The sequence below is a fragment of the Pholis gunnellus genome (genome assembly GCF_910591455.1).
Source record: "Pholis gunnellus genome assembly, chromosome: 20".
Lineage (NCBI taxonomy): Eukaryota > Metazoa > Chordata > Actinopteri > Perciformes > Pholidae > Pholis > Pholis gunnellus.
The window spans coordinates 2,164,593-2,184,393 of NC_136547.1; positions in this window are offsets into that span (position 1 = coordinate 2,164,593).

Genomic DNA, 19,801 nt, shown 5'->3' on the forward strand with positions numbered 1-19,801 from the left:
TGGGATACCAAACACGACCATGTTTATTGACGTAGTGTGCGTAAGCAAGCCGTAAGAAGGGGAGGGTAGGGGCTCGAGGAGTTGAAGAGGTTTTAATAAAGGCCCATCTAAAAATAAAATCGATATCAGTTTACGTGTACACTATTAATATCTTCACTATTTTACCTAGCTGTCAGTCAGCCTTTTCTGATGGGGAACTGAAGTTGTTTTTTGGCTCCCTTCAAAGCCACAAGACTCTTTCAACAAAAACTAATTTTACCTCTGTCTGTTTGCCTGTGTTATTGAGGGACTTTCAGATCTGAAGTAACGCTGCGTCCACACAGCCGTAAGTTGCTTAGCTTCCGTTACCGGTTGTACTTGTCTGCTTCCATAAACTGGGAGTGTGTTGTCCACCAAGTTATTTTAGGTAATACATCATGCAATCACCTACATCAGGGGTCTCAAACTCAAGGCCTCCTTTTATGTGGCTCGTGAATCCGCCAGCAAAAACAATAAAAAATGTAAAGTTAGACTTGATAATAAAAATATCCCCGTTGAAATGATGAGATAGAAAGTCGAAGTTATGAGATAGAAAGTCATAATTATGAGACAGAAAGTCATAATGATGAGATACTTAAACACACAGTCATAGAAGCAGCTCTTTGGCTGGTTACTCTACATTTGACATGGAAATATATTGTGAGTACATTGAAGACTTTAAACGTGGCTTTACAACACATGAAATACTTCACCTGGGATTGTGCAAACGCACCCTTGAAAGGATTTTAAGCATTGAACAAAGTTATTGTAATAACTTGTGTTTGATATTTGTCTTTGCTATTTTCTTTAAAAGTTTGATCTTTGATAGAGTAATGTGGGTTTCTTAACCCTAAATTAAAAGGATTTAAGTTATAATAACAGAAATGTGCTTAAATATATTTTTACATTTATATAACTGCATGTACAATATTGTTACACTTGAATAAACAATAATCAGTTATTTACCAATATGTTAGGAGAAGTTCATTTACACAGTCTTACATTTACAACCGGCCCTTTGAGGGCGACCGTGATGCTGATGTGGCCCAGAGTGAAGATGAGTTTGAGACCCCTGATCTACATAAACATTTTGAATGTTGGGATTTGAATACATAAGGGACACCACTGGGAAGCTACAGAATTATACTACAAAAATAGTACCTACAAATCAATAAATACTGGAGTGGCCACTTAAATACAGTCATTGGAAATGCTGGTGAAACAACAAGAACAGTAGAAACTTTTTGAACAAATTCAACCTGATTTCAATCTAAATGCCTTTTGACCTGCAAATCTTTAGAAACTTTACAGGGCGGTCAAACTCCTGCACATGCAGTCTGAATGACTCACTCATCCACCAGCCAGTCTGTCTGTGTTTGCCCACTCACCCTGTGTGTCTGTCGAATTCCTGCAAATTGCTGTGGATAACAGCTTCAGCGAAATGCCTTAAATGCTAATGTTTCTTTTTGTCTATTTAAGTGACCTGTACAGTCACACATTCTGACCCCCATCCTCCAAACACATTCACATTTGCTGACTCATGTTGATAAGAGGCCCAGCTGACTTTGCTTGTTTGGCTCCTGCCTCTTAATTAAAAAACATCCGGTTTGATTTCCCTCCACTTCTTCCCCAACTGGCTGATCCATACTGAACTCCTGCAAGATTAAAAATGTTAAGTGGTTGGCTAGAGGCAACCGAAGAGCCTTCATCACTTCTAGTGGTGTGGTTTCATAAAAGTAATTCAGTTATTGATTCGCCAGTCAAAAGTGATATGTGTCGGAGACTTGAGGGCTCCGGCGAGGTTGATCTATAGATGAGGTGCAGCTAAAAGAGACACAAGTGGGCGATGCAGAGGGAAAGAGATGGGAAGCGGGAGGGGAAGGGAAGTTCAAATAATTAAGTCGCGGATGTCACGTTGTCGACTCGGCACGGAGGTGACATGACAGCTGCTTCACCTTCAGAGAAAAATAATTCAGAATTCTTACTGATAGAGACAGAACTGACACCAGTGAACAATCTCATCCCCAAGACCTGAGATCTGTCAGGGCTGTTTTTGAGGTGAAAAGAATTCACTCTGTCTTGAACGAACTGCCAAATATGAACTTATAACCTGTAATGAGCGGTTAAAAATCTGTCTCTGAATTCAAGGCTTTATCGATCAAACGTACATCAAACTCTGACGGACTCTCCACTGGAGACAGATGCCCAGTTATGAAAGAGAATAACACTAATCACCTCTGTGTCTGCAGACACAGCTGTGATGCGAGGGGAGAGGTCAGAGGTGATGTGATGCATATCAGCAACCAGGGTGAATACAGAGCAACAGCTGATTGAGGGAACCAAGAGTGCGTTGATATTTGATTGGTTGACAGAGAAACATTTAAGGAGTTTGGGAGAATGACAGATTCCAATGAGTTAAAGGGGCTTGCCGACCTGTTGCGTCACACCAATGTGTAAATATCAAAAAACAACACCCTAGATTGAGTTATCGATTCTAGAAAAGGACATGCAGTGTTGCGTTGCACTCAGCGTCATCTGGCGGATCACTGCAGTTCCGAGATTCCAATACAGGGAGCACACTGGGAAGTTTAACCACAATCATATACATGTTGTACCCACATTAGAAATACGGAAATTTAATTAAAGCTAAGGTTGGTAATCTTGACAAACTAGCAAGAGGACGCTAGCTATAAAAACATATCCAACCTAAAAACCCAGCCCAGTGTTTCCAACTCACGTGACTGCCGTCTAAATGTGAGTCGGGCTTTTCTGCCGCGGTTATTGATCATGTTCGGATGATAAAGCAAAACCAGTGTTTGGATCTATAGCTCGGGTTCTGCACAGTTAATCAGCACTCAGTTCACTCTGGATGCTTTAATATATATTGCCCAAGAAGTTTTGAATTATTTGAAGCAAGTGGATAATTATTAATTTTTCAAAACCCCTGAATGTGAAAAGTGTTTGTAACTTTTATTCTTGGCGGGGTCTAAAAGCCTCTGGAACAGTGTTTTGTCTATGATAGCACAATGAAACCGTCAACTGCTTCTATTGTATCTAAAGAAAAAAAACGATAATGAGAATTCATATAAATCTGCTGTTAGAACCCTAACCCAAAAGCACTTTTGTTAATCTTCACGTTGCAGGAAAACAATGTGGTGGGCCAACACTGCTGGTGTGTCATGCTGCGTTCTCTTCATGTGGTGCTGAATGTGAAAAAATAAATAATGCACTGCACCAATAACCCAAAATGTCTGTTCTCCTGTCTCCATCATTTCCGATCTATTTTCCCAGATATGAAACCACATGCTGCTGACATTTAGGGATTGCATAGGAGATGAACCAACAAAGCACTTTTGAACTGAATTGAAAGAATATCTCAGGGATCAAATATGAAGACCTTTCTTGGGTGGAAGATGAAGGAAAGATGGGATAGAAAACCAAAATAATTATAGTTTTTTACGTGGAACATTTTCATTGTTTAGAATGTGCTAATGTTGTAAAATAAAAAATGTTTATGGTTAGTTGTGATGATTCATTTTTATATCTGATAAAATTACAGTAGATATAGAAGCAATATATTCTAATTTAATGCAGCAAAATTGGCTGGCCCAGGCAGTGATGAGCCCTACTGAAGAGAGCGCTCTAAAAAGCACATCATTAAGCCTCCTTTAATACTTGATCTCCTGACTTATACCTGACATGGCAAACAGCTTCTCCATTCTGTATCTTGTTGCATTAATCAGCTAAAGTACAGTTGGAACACACTCTGCCAGTCCTTCCTGTTTGACTATCAGCTCTGGGGTCATACTGGACATCTAAGCTGGACAAGAGTGTTTATATTTAACAGATTTGCGGGTCATTGACTGTTGCCTGCCATCAGGCAATAATTGCTTCTTTTCTTTGTGTGAAGCTCCAGCTGACACAGAGTGGTCATGTGAGAAAGAGTTTGCTTTTGTTTGGACACTGAAAGAGATAGCGTGGATGTTTTGAAGAGAGGTGTAATGAGGTATGTATGGTGGTCAGTGTATTTACCTACAGTAGATGGCAGTGACCAACAAACTCCCGTGTTAAGTACCTGAACAGTTCAAATTAAGTTTGTCAAAGGAGTCTTGGAAGAATATACAAGCTTAAGTTCCTCGACAGGAAAGAGGTGTCTGAGAGCAAGTTAAAGTGGTGAAAATAATCTAAATATATTCAACATATCCTCGTACAACGGTTCATATGGTATCTTTATAAAAGTTATTCCTCATTATTCCTACGAAAGCCAGAAACACGAGTCAATCTCTGCTCCTGACATGGATACAGTCTTTTCAAAATAAACTTCCGTCTTCACAGGGAAATTCCTGAGGAGATCGTGAAATGACATTACGCAAGTTACATGAAAAATGTAACAATGTTGACCTCTCGTTTCACACAGAACAGCTGTCTCTTGGCTGTTGGACCCATCCTCCTACCCTGTGTGGGTTTCTCCGGTCTTTATACTTCCTTGTTCATGATTTCGCTTTATTTTTTGTAGGTTTAGCTACGAATGCTGGTTGAGACCAGCCTTATATAGCGTACACTTAAACTGGTAATGTTCTTTTTAGGTATCGTATCTAAAATACATCCACAGTAGTACATCGTGTCACTAACATCCTCCTGTTTGCTTCTCCAAACTCTATGTACTGCTAATATCCCAGTAACCATGTAAATCCCAGACTGGCTACATAATGTATTGTGTGGAAAAATATGAATGAAGTACCAGTAAAATGCACCTTTCTCAATACAATACAATGAGGGACTTTACTTCCTCAAAGAGTGCGGTCAGCGCTAACTGCAGAGACAAAGACATCATGCCTCCTCTGGCTTCTTCACAGTAAAAGCCACCCTGCGTCTCAGCAGCAGTAGGACGTTCCACTTGCTGTGCAGCTCTGACATGGTGTCAAGAGAACCAACTGTTAACTGGAGACAGTTGTGTTTTCAATGACATCAAATTGTGCTGGATTACACAAATGTATTGTTTTCCTTTGCCTCCTGTGTCTCCGCCCTGGTCTCTTCTCGGCTCCCTCCTGATTACATTCATTCACCTCACCTGCCCAATCCACCCAGCTGCCTTCAATCTACTCATCACCCAACAGTATATCTACCCCGGTTCCACATCCACTCTCTGCCAGATCATTGTTGCATTCACAGTGTTGGTTTGCTTGCCCTTGGCCACGCAGTATCGGTGTCTTTTTGTCTGCCTGACCTTACTCTGTCTTCCTGTGCCCACAGTGGGTCATCCTCTCCGGTTCCCCAGCCTGCCTGCCTCGATGCTATCCATTCCCTGCCACGCTTACACCCTGGTCTGCCTGCCCTGCCCTGCCTTGCTCTGCCCAGGGTTACTACCCTTATTCCCTGTTTCACTAGCCAGGACCCCACATCAGTAGAGGGAGAACCCTCATCAATTATTTGGAGCATTGAGGAATGGTTGATGAAGATTAGCCAGGTTGAAAGTTTAGCGGTTTGGGGAAGGCTTAGTTGAGGATCCACTGTGGCTCCCGGGCCTTGCAGATCCCCCGGTCTCCGTGTGGGACAGAAGGATAATGACTATGATAACCATAAGTAAAATGGTTCAACAAGAGGGAGGGTGGGATGCGGAAAGCGCGAGCAAGCCGAGGCTTAGGCCAAATCCCAATGTCCCCCCTAAACCCTGAACCCTCAAGGACTTAATTGACGTCACCTGTTGAGTGTGAGATTGTGAGGGCTTGAGATGGTGTAAATACGAATGGGACAGCACTTTGCTGCAACATATCATGTTACCATGAAAATGACAAAGAATATATGATGTATAATTGTAGGTATTTATTTTATCATTTTCTTCCAGGCTCTTTCCTCACAAGATGAGGTAACTTCATATAATCTATTTACTAGTTTTTGTCAAAACGGCTTCAATGACAAAATCAAATATTTGATAAATAAATGAAAGATGATTTGACAGCGCGGGAGCGCGCCTCAAAGTCCGTGAGGGGGCACTTTGGGATTTGGCCTTAGAGTGGGTATTTATAGGAGTGTGGCTGAGGCGTCGTCCTGCTCCTGAAATTCAGCTAAAATGTATCTCCAAAAAATAAACCTTCACTTTATTTGAACCTTGGTCGTGTCTGCGTTTGGGTCTGCCACACCACCCCGTGACAAATCCCTTGTGAAGGCTATTTGAATCCACTCCGGGAATGCTGGACCCCGCCACCATCAATAAAAAACTACTACTAGAAAGTGGCTTTCTTTGAAGTATAGGTGATAGGCTATCTTTTAAAAGTTGAACTGGCAGTTTTATTCTTTCAACAGAGATTTGTAGTTGTTTATGAATGCACTGACAAGTGACATCTTGTCGCCGTCTGACAGCAGCAGTGATTTGGTACCATCAACACTCTTATGGCATGCTCCATGGGGTGGTAAAATGAAGACACTGTGAGTAGTGGATGCTGGCTCATGAGAGGCTTGTATTCCAGAATTCTTTTTTATCTGAAGCAGATATCACAGGAGACAGGGGTCTGAAGAGTTGACAATTAAAAGCGTCTCTCAAAGTCACAGCCTCAGTCACTGAGTGCTAATCAGAGCTGCAGAGAGCCCTTCATGTCTGGGATTTTGCTGCCTTCTGTGCATCAGGACTCTCTCTTTGGACAAATCAGACTAATTGCTACAGCAAAGCACGTGATTAATGAACGTAGATGAGAACGAGAGAGAGAGAGCGGTCAGTGTCAAATCATTAATGATCAGAGCATGGCTTTGGGACAGTCAGACAGTGGCTGCTTATTAATTGTAAACCCAAAGCCCCAGATACATTCTCACCTCGCTCACACGGAGCTAAACCCATCCCCCATGTGTGACATCCAGCAGTTCCTGACTCGATGTCATGCTGCCGTTGCCAATGCCATCGCCGTGTGTTTCAGCGTGTGTTTGTGTCAAAGTTTAAACAAGGCTGTACAGTTCAGCAATACGGTATCATTTGCTATGAACAGTTAATCCTCTGTTAATACAATAGCAACCACAATCACACCAGCATTAAAGGGCTAATTCACCCAAAATCACCAAAGTGAAAGAAGTGACCAAGCACATAGTTGTTTTTTTTGCCCAGGTTTGAGATATCGGTCCGTGTGATTTGTGCCTCCGCCTACAATTCCAAGGAGATGAATGGAATGCATGTTTGTGGTCAAGGCAAAAAAAATATTACGTTTTTACTAAAACCTTACTGTGAAATTTAAACAAGTTTACACCTTTCACTTCAACTCAAATCTGTGCATATGCATCAATTGGCAATTCTGTCAGCACTTTTAGCATTTTCACTCAAAGTAGCCCTTCATCTTCTTTCATTACCTCCACTTCAACTGACCATCTCTTTTCCTGGCTTCCATCTCCACTCCATTCAATGCCTGCAGTTTAACTGAAACTTGGTCTGCTTCAGTTTTAGGTAGAAAAGCAATTGCTCTAAGTCAGTGTAGATAAAATACTCACTCTCTGCTCATCTCCCACCGCATTCACTGTGAACCCAAGAGAAAGACCGGCTTTCATCATATGTACCGAATGTCATTATTTTATTACATTTTAAGCTTTGATAGAAGATTTTGAATGAAGCTTTGCATGCCTGTCATATCGTACGACATCATCACCCTGAACAATGTGTGTAATTGTGGTTGTAGAAATGTAATTCATGGTACTGTTAGATTGCTGCGTGCAGAAGAGTTCACAGTTTTTACTGCAGTGAAAATATAGTTTTTGAAAGGCTAAACAACAACAAATATGGATTGAAGCAGAATATTTCATGAGATAATAAAAACATGTGAATTTTTGAAATTATTTCGTCTATCCTATTTCAATACATTCTGACTACTGGACTGAAGAGTGAGACGATTATACAGATGAGGAGTGGCACATCGCTTGCTGTGTTTGTGTGTTTGAGAGAGCAAGGGTAGGAGAAGTCAAAGGTAATGTATCTTATTAATATTATTTGACTATCATTGTTATGAATGAAGCTTTTTACTATTCAGTACAAGCCCTATTTTATTACCTTCGACTGAGCATGTCTCATTCATCTTGGTAGCATTGACTGTTTTTATTTTTAACCCTGTCAAATATCTGTAAACTTTCAGAATATCCGTCTGAATGAACACCGTTGCTGTTATAGCAGATTTGTCTGCTGCTCCGCTGTGACAAAGGTTCTGACGTCATCACACTTTCCATCGGTCTCGCACGCCCAACCTGCCATGCCTCTGTGCTCCACTAGGGGGGGCTTTGGAAACTACTGCTTCAAGCAGTCCAAAAAAATAATTTTGATTATATGAAAGTCTCTCAGAAAATGACTCTACTTCTCTCTTGATTTATTACCTCAGTAAACATTGTAAACATGAGTTCATGGTCTCAATCTCTAGTTTCAAGTCTTCTTCAATACAGCATGATGTTCATTTAGTAAATGATGGTCCATTTAGAGTCAAACAGACCATAAAGCAGGGGATGCTTTAGGGCGGGGCTATTGTGATTGACAGGTGGTTGCTGCTACCAGAGACTTATACGGCGTCTCTACGTCACTCCTGCATATTCTAAATATGGTAACATCATCGCATGTAAAAAAGTCAAGATGGCGACGGCGGTCCACAAACCAATGGGTGATGTCACGATGACTACGTCCACTTCCTATAGACAATCTACAGCTTCAAGTACTTTAATTACAGTTGCACATTTTTTGCGAAAGTGAGCAAGCTTTTCAACCATGTTGTTCCAACGCACAATCCATGAGGGATCCGCACTTAGGTCAGTGGTCCGGCCACGCCTGACCATGTAACAATCTTTATGTCATGAGTAAAATTGTGTCTGATTTGCTTGAGTAAGTGAACAAGGCATCAACGTAGACCAGCTGTGATGATAAAATCATGGCGAACCCTACCTTCACCCCACCATCCACCTGCAGGCCTTGAGTCGGGGGTATTATTTTCATCCACGCTGCCCTGCTGTACTGAGCTTGGTCTTTCATATTCCGGGAGTGACAAGGTCACAACCTAAACGCTGAATATCAACACTGTACATATTCCTTGTGAGTTGGTTGACTGAAATGTCCTTCTTTCATATCTTTTTTTCAGTGCTCGGGTTTTTTCATATGTGCTACAACTGTTCCAGCAGTGATGCCTCCTACAATAATGAATACAGCTCCGTCCTAACTGTCCTAACCTTCCCTGTCCAAAACAAGCTGGTAACCCACCTACAAGCATTTCATTAGTGTTGGCTCCTCAGACTTGTAGGCTACACTGCAGCAGAACGTGTCCCAGTTCTCAGCTCCCTCACATGTGACACAGATCTGATGCTGTTTAATCAGTGTGAGCAGCAAAAAGCTTCACGGAGTTGTATTTCTATTTTTTTATTCCATCTGGACCACATGGATTTTGTTACACACGGTGCCAAATCTGATCCCTGAGGCAAGTGACCTACATGCAACTTACATCTGAACACTCCCAATTATAATTTGTCAGTGTTACCATGACAATAAGTCATTCTTACATTACTCACTTGAGACACCTGGCTTACTTTGGCGGCTCGGCTGCACTGGCTTTAAGGAGACAAATCAGTGAAAAAAAGCAAATCCAATATAAGCTCTTTAAAAACATGACAAATTTAGAATATGGAATACAAGTTGTGTTTCGCCAAATTCCATACCTGTCTTCACACTGTAGGCAATTTAACATTCAGTGCGAATTCCGTCACAACACTTTTTCAGAGGTTTTTACACCCTGACAGGAATAATGTTATCGGGTAAATACTGTTGTGTTGTGTCAGTGAGTGCATCTGTGAGTGGGACAAATGTGTGTGTATGACCATAGTGTCCACAATACAGCCAGTGTACGGCAGCCGGCCAAGCTAAGGCAGCGCTCAGCCTACAGCAGCTGTTTGGCAAACTAGCAAAATGCCACCGCTAAGCAAATAAATAATCCATGAATCTAATTAGCAACCCTACCACCTCCACCGCCTCCTCCTCCTCCTCTCGATCTCTTGCCTTTTTTGATGTCAAGGGCCGGAGACGAGATTTAGTTTTCAAAGAGAATATGAGAGCCACCACCTCTAGTTCAAGGGTGATCATAGCCCAAAGCCCTCAGCCTCTTCTGATCCAGTGTGTTTGGATCCAAATGGAGAGGAAAAAGGGGGTCGGCGTTGTCAAGTGTCGCAGAGGCGAGGCGGGAGGCAACAACAGCCCTGGGAAAAAGGCTTTGGAAATAATTTCAGTTGACAGCCTCGCGAGGGACAAATGATGGTTCAATGTTTGTACTGTGACAATGACACGGCGATACTCATGCTGCTGTGCGTTTGTTACTGAAAACCCAAGCCAAGTGTCAGGGTTATAAATAACTGTTAAAATGAGACAAGGTGAAGTATTACAGATGTTGAGAGGAGACTGAGAACAGAAACATACGTGTCTGGCAGCTCAACACATTAACAATCAAGGGGAAAGTATGTGAAAGAGCCAAGCTTCTCAGCTAATCCTTTAAAATAATTTTGATCAACATATTCCACAAGGGTTGTGACTTCTGTGTTTAAAACTGCATTTATAACAATTTCTCATCTATTTGTTCCTCTTTAAAATGTTTCATTGGACTATGTATAGTAGCCAATCAACTGTTGCATAACCTTCTTTTAACCTTTGAGTTCACAGCTCTTAAGTGCTAATCAATCCATTCCTGCCACAGACTCTTGTGCATTTCTCTTCAGTCTAAGCACCCACACTTAGTCAGCTTTACAAGAGTACTCCCCAGATTTAGCATTGCATTCCTTGTGACATTGTCTGACCCATAATGGACAGTCAAAAAAGAATCAAAACCGAAGATATCATCTTTTTCTTCTTTGTCAAAATCTGGAACCTACATAACCCACAATGCAACTTGATCGACAACAGTTCGGTCAGAGATTAAGATGGGTCATGCTTGTAACCGCTAATATAGCCCTAAGTAGAATAGTTTCATTATCGAGCTTGTCTTCAGAACCACCCAACGTGGACTTAAGTGGCATCACAAGGACATTTACAGTCACAAAATGTAGTATATGACTAATTTGAAGAGTTGAGCACCAACATGAGCACCGAGTGTGTGCACATCCAGGCAAAGATACTCAGGTGCAAGAGGAAAACAAAACTAAATAAAATACTGCAGGGCAAGAGGACAATCTTGTAGATTGAAACGTTACCTTGATATAAAAAAAAAGAGAAATAAAGTATTTATTTGGAGCCCAACATGGTGCAGACCTCCTTTGTGCCCCACATTTATACTACTTTTTCACATAGAACTCCCCAACTCCTGAAAACACACTTTAATGTGTAAAATCCGTGAAGGTGCCCTCTCACTAGGCTCTAAATCTATCTGGTACATGGACTTGCATTTGTATAGCGCCTCACTAGTCTTCTGACCACTCAAAGGGTTTTACATTACATTCAACCCTTTAGGTGCCAACCTGCCCATCAGGATCAAATCTAAATATTCATTCACACACCGACGGCACAGCCTCCAGAAGTAATTAGGGGTTTAGAATCATGCTCGAGGACACCTCGCCATGCAGACTGACTTTGACTTCCTTATAAATAGCAGTTAATCTATGGCGGTTAATTGGTCTCAAAACCTGCACACATAGTACCGGGCACATGCCCTGATATGAGCGCACAGAACAGTAGCCGCGAGTGGAAACCATGTTCACAAGATGTTCACCATCTTAGTTTAGCATGCTGACATTTGAAGTGTAGATGACTTTTGACTTGATGATGCTGCCAGATGAAAAGTCAGAGGACCAGGACAGTGTTGCTCTTTATTTACGTGGCGGTTCAGGAGAGCTCAGCCTTCCCATTTTATTATTTTAAAACATGAACTGTTTCACTGGAGTTCTTATTATTTCATTCACCACATTATCATTGGACCTGATATAATCCTATTGTTGGATTAGAATTCTGTTGTTGCATTTGCATGTCCACACATTGTTACAAAGTCCTGTTAATGTTGTTGTGATTGCCATTTTCCCCTTTGAATTTGCTCTTCCAAGGTTTCTTCCATTATGTTTTTTTCTAGTCTTTTGATTGGCCAGGTCAACTGTTCTGTGCCTGTAAAGTAAAGCTCATTGAGACGTTGTGCATGATGTTATGAGCTGTACAAATAGTCTTGATTTGAAAGAGAATGACGTTCTTGTATTTATGGATTTGTTCCCCCCCACAATTGTTACCTTTCTGTATACACAATATATATGTTAATATCTGATGTATGTCTATATGTATGTAAATGTGCATATAAAGATATTGTTATGCGAATAAAAAGATGTGCCTCTATGAATGCAGCGTAGGCAAATATAAGAACATAAAACAAGATCACTACAATTGATATGCTTGCACAAAGTGATGAAACCATGCTGACTGTAAACAGCAATGGCAGACATGAGGTTTATGAAGACAGCAGATATGTCAGAAATACAGTGTTATAAGAAATCAATTGAAAGGCAGACTATTTAAAAGAAATACTTGATTAATGTCACATGAAGATGGTCAGTCTTCCTCATTTAATATAGTTAGTTTTTCTAATTCAAAGTTGTATTAGTTGATATTTCAAAGTGAACTCTTGATTGCCAGCATTTTCTAAGATAGGCAAGTTCTTCCATCAGGCACGTCTGCAGAATCCAAATTGACACACTGTCTGAAAATGCCTCCAGACAGTGAAGTTCATCATTTGATCATCTGAATTTAGCAGTCTGCTCCTGTCTGCATTTCATTCTTCAAACGCATTCACAAATCTCCCCATTAGCTGTAATTTATATGAAAATGACATTAAAGAGATATATATTTCACAAGACATAGAACATTTGTAAGTATATCTATAAACCATTTAAATACAAGCCTTTTAAGACAAAGTATGGCAAAGTCAGGTCTGTGTCACATCGGATCTCAGAGAGATCACTGTCTAGATGAGTAATGAAGAAGCCTTAACGGAGCGCTACACGGCCCTCGTGGTCTCTAAAATCCTCCTCACTGCAGAGATTTAGCATCTTCCAGTCAGACCGGGGGTCCCAAACATGTCCACCATCATGGCCCATTTCTCCAGGTCTCTCCATCTGACTGAGCCTGGTGCTGATTTATTATTCCAACTCGCTGGTGTCAACCTGTGCTCGGCTGCTCCGTAGGGACCATGTGATGATCGATAGGAGCCTCGAGGTCACACAGGGCTGGGGTGCCAAAGAGATGCTTGATATTCAACAGACTTCCTGAAACCAGGGCTGTGAACATGAAACTGGCCCGCCTCGCTGACTGTCTGATCTTACAGAAAGGTGTTGTTCTCAACCATCATCAGAGCTCACGTAACATTACATTTACAGCTTATATCTCAGAAAGAGAGATCAATCATCTTCAAAGGTTCAACCCTTAAAGGGCCAGTGTGTGGCTGAAAATAATAATCATTGTGTTTTCATTAACTTAGAAAGTACCCTTCATAAAGAGTGGTTCCTCTTCATGGAGTCCACTGTGTTGCACCGTCACTGCCCAGAATGGACAAACCAAACACTGACTCTAGAGAAAGCTGTTTATCCTTTTACGAACACCTGAAGGCCACCGTAGACACACCGACCATGACACGTTTTTTTCACCACAGTCTTGAAAAGGGAGGAGTGAGCGGAGATGTATTCTGTTTGTTGCCACAAAATCCTACATACTGTCTCTTTAAATAAAAAATCTGCTACTTATTAAGAGATACACTTTAGCAGTTTAAGGCCACACCGAACATACCAAACTGATCTTTACTGTAATGGCTCACATGGTTAAATCAACATGATGTACACAGCAAGAGTCATAGCCACTAATATGCTAATCCAAGTTTATTTTCCTTTATTTTTAATAGAAACACTTTTTATTTATCAAAAGATTCTCATCAGTTCTTCGCCAATGTTTCGGTCACTAATAAAGCACTCACGTAAGTTCAGACAGGCTCAGACACGCTTAGGCTTCTAGCCCTTTCTCTCTAATAATGCTTTCTGCACTCTAGCTGCACATTCTCTACTCCGGCTGTCACCGTCAGAAGCGTCATACATGCAATCAGCTGTTTAAATGGTAAATGGACTGTACTCGTATAGCGTTTTTCTCGTCATTCCGACCACTCAAAGCATGTCACCATTCACCCATTCACACCCATTCATATCCTGCTGGCACCACCTAACCTAACTAACATTCACACACACTCAGACACCGTAGGCACAGCTATGCCCCTCGATCACAAATCTCCCCGTCGAGTTCAAGCACCAAATAAATTCTGTCTAACTCATGAACTCATCATCTGTCATATTACTACTAATAATTCACTTGTCTCTCCTGATTGAAATAAGCTACTGTGTTACATTGTGTTGATGCGGGCATGTATGCGACCTGCTGGTGGTCCCGATGGCCGGTCTGGGACTGCTGTTCTCTCGGGATCCTCCTCTACATGGGGAAGCACAACACGATGCGGAGCCCTGCAGTCACAGCAGCTTTGGGGATTCAACTGATATATGAGACCAATACAGTATTGGCTTCCCGTCCAAAGTTATTTTATGGCTCCATTGTATATCATCGTAAGAGGTTTGGTTACAGCAGGTTACGCAATCACCTAATTGTGGAAAGATCACTGAGTGCAAAATCTTCACAGCAGTACACTAGTGAGCTGTTTCGGATCAATCAAAATTTAGGGAACAACCTCTATAACAATTCTCCAATCTTTTCACATAAATCCAGCATTAAACCAAGGCACGTCACCTCTGATGCTTGTGTAATGGTCACCCATTGATTTCTAGATTAAGCTGATGCACTGTTAACAGTTGCTCTACAATAAGACTTTTGTCATGATTGTATTGCTGCTACACTATGTACTTTATGTTTCTGACTTATTGAAGCCTGGTGAGCACGGCCAGCTGGCTGAGCTGTGTGGTAGTCCATCCCCCCCACAGTCAGTATGTCAGTCATGGTTTTCCATCTTCATCCAGACAGCTTCCTCTCTGATCACAACCCTTCCATTGAAGAGGTGTGGTGGCAGAGACATTTGAATATCAACAGAAAATATGGAATGATGTTGAGTCTGTGTCTTTCAGCTCCTAGCTGTAGTGTTTGTTCCCACACTGGTTGCCATAGGAGCTAGTAAAGCTAAAAGAAAGCGACCAAGACGAGTGGCACTCGAGTAGCCCACTTAATCACAGCAACGAACTGAATAATAATTATACAATTCAAAACCCATGATAATATTATGGCAACATGGAACGCATTGAGGAATGGAGTAGTGGTTTCATCAAAGAATCTGTTCTTCATTAGTATGCAGATGTATGCAGCCAGGGCTCTTAAATGTAATTAAATAATCCTCTCCATAGGAGGGTTTCGTGGTTCTATCGTGTTGTTGAGTTTTGTTCACAAGAATGTGTTGGACTAGACAGATGCCCCCGTGACGGCGTTATGGACCACCGCGGAGGGACTTAGAAATAAAATAACTGGCTGTCAGCGACTCGTGATTACTAGGTGAAATGAAATGGCTTAGTTTTGAATATATGTCTTACAGAAATAATATCATTCTGTCTATTACTGCCTGACATTGTTGTCAAACTCAACAGAGATACGTTTTATTTGGTCAATGTCTAGAAATGTATTTTTGATGCAACCACTCAGTCAGTTTAACAGTCTGTTATATAAAGAGACATTACATATTTCAATTATGTGTTAATTGGCATGAGATTGAGAGAAATGAGTACACAGATTTCTTTGCCTGCTGAAGATGTCTGCTGGGGGAACTGGAGTGGATTGGCTCTAATGTTCTACCATTTGCGTGATAAAAACACTGTACACACAATTGATAAGCAATAAGATTATTTATCAGGGTTACACCGACGCATGTTTTCACAGAACATGTTCTCCGTCTTTACAGGAAACCGTTTAGGTTTAGCACATGACGTGGTTCGGGTTAAAAAACTGTGGAAGTAATGTAATACGTGAGTTACGTGTCTAGGATACTGAAGTTCCCAATATGGACAACAATACCGTAAAAGCAGAGCCTTCTGGAGGCCCGGAGTGGTAGACACAGGCTATGTAACCACAAATCCAGCTGTACCTTTGTCACATACCATCCTTTCTTTTGCCACCTTTCCTGTTTTCTGTCAATTTCTTTCATAGAAGCAAAATACAAAAGACAATAATTCGGAGAACAACATGGATCACAGATCTTGAAATATGAGATAAAAAGCCTTTTCACAGGAAGTCTCACACTGAGCAGTATGATTACTTTCCTTTCTAGGATTATTTATTGTGTGCAAATGAATAGAATTTCTTCTATCAATTATTATAGTTATCGGTAACGTATTATTTGATGTGATTGTTGATTATTGGCATAATGTAGCCTGTGTGGAGAATTTAAGAATTAAAAGCATTATTTAGTAGAATTTATAGCACCCCTAGTGGTGAATGAAATTGTCACAATGATGAGAATGTAAATTATGTTAAGAGTCACAATATATTTACTTATGGAATGTAATATAGGTTTACAGGATGTTTACTTATAGAAGATATTATATGTTTGCAATAAGTTTACTTGTAGGAGTCTTTTAACATAATCATTGGAAGTGTTGAACCAAAGTACAGTCACATCGTTGTGGGGGTTCTGAGCCATGAGGCAGAGACATCAAAGGGGACACAGAGGTGCTGGACAAATGGCCAAGGAAGGAGGAGGAGAACCGGAGACAACTGAAGGGAAGCAGACGGCCATAAAACAGAGAGCACTCCTGGGTAACACCATGCGGCCGCAGGACAGAGGGCAGGTCAGAGGTGATGTCAGAGGTGATGTCACAAGGGGTCCAGCCATCGAGATGAGCAGTGGATCGATGAATCGGCGTCAGAGCGATTGGAAGCCAATCACTGACCCCAGAAGACGGCCTTTGTGTTTTACGACAGATTTCGGACACTTTACGACCATCAAAGGACATAAAAGGACTGTTTGCGAGGACGTGCGCCAGGCCATGGTAGTTCGCTTTGCAGGATCCGACTTGGTCGGGCCTGTAAGGGGAGTTGCACGTGGTCTCTGCTCTCGAGATGCATACTATCGATAGTGTATTATAGATTATAATTGTCATCATCAGTTTACAGTCGTCATTGTTTAATTAAATACTGTTTTGAATTTGGACCGGATCGAGTTACTTTATGATGCGCCTGCGCAGAAAGAAGTAAACACAGCAGCGGCCTTGCGATTCCTCCACCAGTTTCAGCCTCAACAATTTGGCGCCCAACGTGGGGCAAATGGAATTCTGAGAAGGCTGAGGAGACGTGGATCGGTGGACACTTTCGAAGTGCGCACGAACTAAAGGTACGCAGAGCCGTTTTAATAAAAATCTGCATAGGTAGAGTAGGAAACTTAGGCGAAAGTGTCCCACGATTGATGTCTCCTGAATGCTGGACACGAGGAGGAACGCAAGCCGGTAAAGTAGAAATTTAGAGTGACTGTAATACTGTATGAGGTGCATTTGCAATCTGAAATACTTATTTAACTAGTGTTGTTAACGCTATGAGCTTCGGGCTCTAGATATTGTTGCGAAATCCTACCGGTGAGGTCCGTCCAGAAGTACGGTCCGTCAAGAGAACGGAGCGTCAAGAGAACGCAAGCTTTGAAGAAGCTAATATAGCTACGGGCTAATAGAGTGGCATAAGCGGCTCTGAGTGTCGAGTGATCTTCGGTGAAACGACGACTCTAACGGGAAGGGTACAAATTGAATACGAGCTTAAGAAGCCGAAATAACGGGTCACGTTTTTGTTAGCTCCACTGGTTGGAAGCTAGCAGTCGCGAAACGCTGGTATGACTGAGTTCTAGGGAATTAAGACGAACAGTTCGCCAGAGGGCTAGCTATCTGGATGGCTAGCCGCTCGAAAGCGCTATAATAACTGAGTTCTAGGGACCAGTTCGCTAAAGGATTTTGCACTTTGGACTGAGGCTCAATCGCTTAAAAGCGCTATAATGACTGAGTTCAGGGGAATCTAATTTGGGGGTTGGTAATAGGTAATGAATGGGGCGAATTGTACATAATATTGATTTGTAACAGCTGTATTTTGTGATAAATGTTGTAGTGTTGTTGAAAGTTGTGTTGTAAGAAAGGGTAACGTACGGTGTGAATGAATTGTTTGAAGCCGGGAGCTAAAGGCCTGCTCCGGTGCTTACTATAGATATTTAGATAAACGAGGAGATTATAAAATAACCGGTGCATGTGGAGAAGTCAAAGCACGGTCTAGCAGAAATAGTGTGTGAATTCGGCACGTTATTGAGTTCAAACTATGGTGCTTTGTGTAACGTTTTCGCCAGTTAGCTTAGCTTGTTTCGTTAGAAGACGAAGCGAGGTAGCTGCTAGCATTAGCTACAAGCTGTTTCCGGTAACATCCGGTTGAAAAACCATAGAAGAAGAAGAGAACTCTGCACAACTAGCGGTTTGGATGAGTAATTGCATGATGATTACAGAAAACTCCATTACCCAGAAAACCTAGAGATGAAATCTGTTTAGAACTGCAAAATAGTTAACTACAATACGCCACCCAGTAGATTGGTAGATCAATTACAAAAGTAAGTTTTTGATGACAAACTTATAATATTCATTGTTTTTGACTCTATAATCTTTTAACTTTCATAGTGACTTCAATTGTTGCTTAGCATCAATATAGCATTTTAGACTACCGTAGATAATTTTACATGTACTTGTTCGATTGGAAATTAGTTTCAATTCAATAATTTAACTTCAGATGGTACGTTTAGCTTTAATCCAATATTTTGACTTTCAGTTTTAATTCAATTTTATTCTACAATTGTTAACTTTGATTCAATATTTCAACTTGCATAGTTGATTTAGACTTTGATTCCAGCAGTTGTAATTTTTTATTTTATATTTTAATTCAGAATTTTAATTTTCATAATTTTTAATTGTAATGAAAAATACTTAATTTTTCACTCAGTCAGGGCTACAGTCGGAATAGAGATTCGAGGGTAGACGGAGTAGAGAGTTTATTGAACGCTCCTAGCCTGCATAATGTTTACATCAACTTCGGCGAGAGGCTCATTTTATAGCCAAGTTGACTTAGGAGTACCAAGGGGGGTGCTTAATTAATTTAAAGCCAGAAATCAGATTTCTTTGAGATACTGAAATTTGGAAAATTGACTCTGATAAAAAATTGGTTTGTTTATTTTGTGTTTTGTTCATTTTGGGGTTTTGTTTTGTTTTGTGTTTTGTTTTATTTTGTTTGTTTGTTTTTTGAGTCAAATTGGGATTTAAAAGTGCACTGAATTGGGACATAGAATATTTTTGGAAATATTCATAATAATGTTTCGATAATCAAATAATTGGAAGGGAAGCAAATTGGGGTTCCTTGAAAAGGCAGTTTTTGCCTAAGGAAAATTGTGATCAACTTTGAGTGTGCTTGGAGCAGAGAAAAAGGTGAAGCAGATACAAATATATTGATGTCCAAGAGGGAAAGAAAGAAATGTAAACTGGAAAGCATAGGTGGAGAGAGACGAATGCAGTGGTGAGACACACACACACACACACACACACACACACACACACACACACACACACACACACACACACACACACACACACACACACACACACACACACACACACACAGAGAGAGAGAGAAATCTAAGAATTGGATTGTCATTTTTAAATTTGATCTCAACATTGTAGCCAACTACAGATTAGTGAAGATGTATTCTAACTTTTACTGCTGAACTTTGGGTAGTCTTTGTTTTGTTTGTTTTTTAGTCGAGGTACATGGTCGAGTGAA